We start from the raw sequence: 765 nt of genomic DNA, 5'->3' as shown, positions 1-765 counted from the left end.
CTTCCTCTGAGGTGTCCCATTATTCACGGAATTCCTCTCAGAAGTGTCAATGAATTGGTTATTTGCAACCATGTCAATAAGTTCCTGAGCTTCTGTAGGCGTTTTCTTTAGGTGAATGGATCCACCTGCAGAATGGTCCAATGACATCTTGGAAAACTCAGATAGACCATAATAGAATATATCTATTATGGTCCATTCTGAAAACATGTCAGAAGGACACTTTTTGGTCATCTGCTTGTATCTTTCCCAAGCTTCATAGAGGGATTCACCATCTTTTTGCTTGAAGGTCTGAACATCCACTCTAAGCTTGCTCAGCTTTTGAGGAGGAAAGAATTTACCCAAGAAGGTCGTGACCAGCTTTTCCCAGGAGTCCAGGCTATCTTTAGGTTGTGAGTCCAACCATGTTCTAGCTTTGTCTCTTATAGCAAAAGGGAAAAGCATGAGCCTGTAGACTTCAAGATCTACTCCATTAGTCTTAACAGTCTCACAGATCTGCAAGCCTCAGTTAAAAACTGGTAGGGATCTTCTGATGGAAGTCCATGAAACTTGCAGTTCTGTTGCATCAGAGCAACTAGTTGAGGTTTCAACTCAAAATTATTTGCTCCAATGGCAGGAATTGAGATGCTTCTTCCATCAAATTTGGACGTAGGTTTAGTATAATCACCAAGCATCCTCCTTGCATTATTGTTGTTGGGTTCGGCTGCCATCTCCTTTTCTTGTTCAAAAATTTCAGTAAGGTTGTCTCTGGATTGTTGTAATTTAGCT

The 765-nt window shown here is 40.9% G+C and overlaps 1 non-coding gene across 1 annotated transcript; it reads left to right on the top strand.

The window, feature by feature from the left end:
* Nucleotides 1-205: 205 nt before the first annotated feature.
* On the top strand, nucleotides 206-309 carry LOC127746835 (small nucleolar RNA R71). The gene has a single exon (XR_008008647.1). It is a non-coding gene; the product is annotated as a small nucleolar RNA R71 (small nucleolar RNA).
* Nucleotides 310-765: the final 456 nt, after the last annotated feature.

Source organism: Arachis duranensis, chromosome 4, assembly GCF_000817695.3.
Source record: "Arachis duranensis cultivar V14167 chromosome 4, aradu.V14167.gnm2.J7QH, whole genome shotgun sequence".
In the NCBI taxonomy this organism is placed as follows: domain Eukaryota; kingdom Viridiplantae; phylum Streptophyta; class Magnoliopsida; order Fabales; family Fabaceae; genus Arachis; species Arachis duranensis.
Note: the sequence above shows the minus strand (reverse complement) of the source record. Positions and strands in the feature narration are given on the sequence as shown.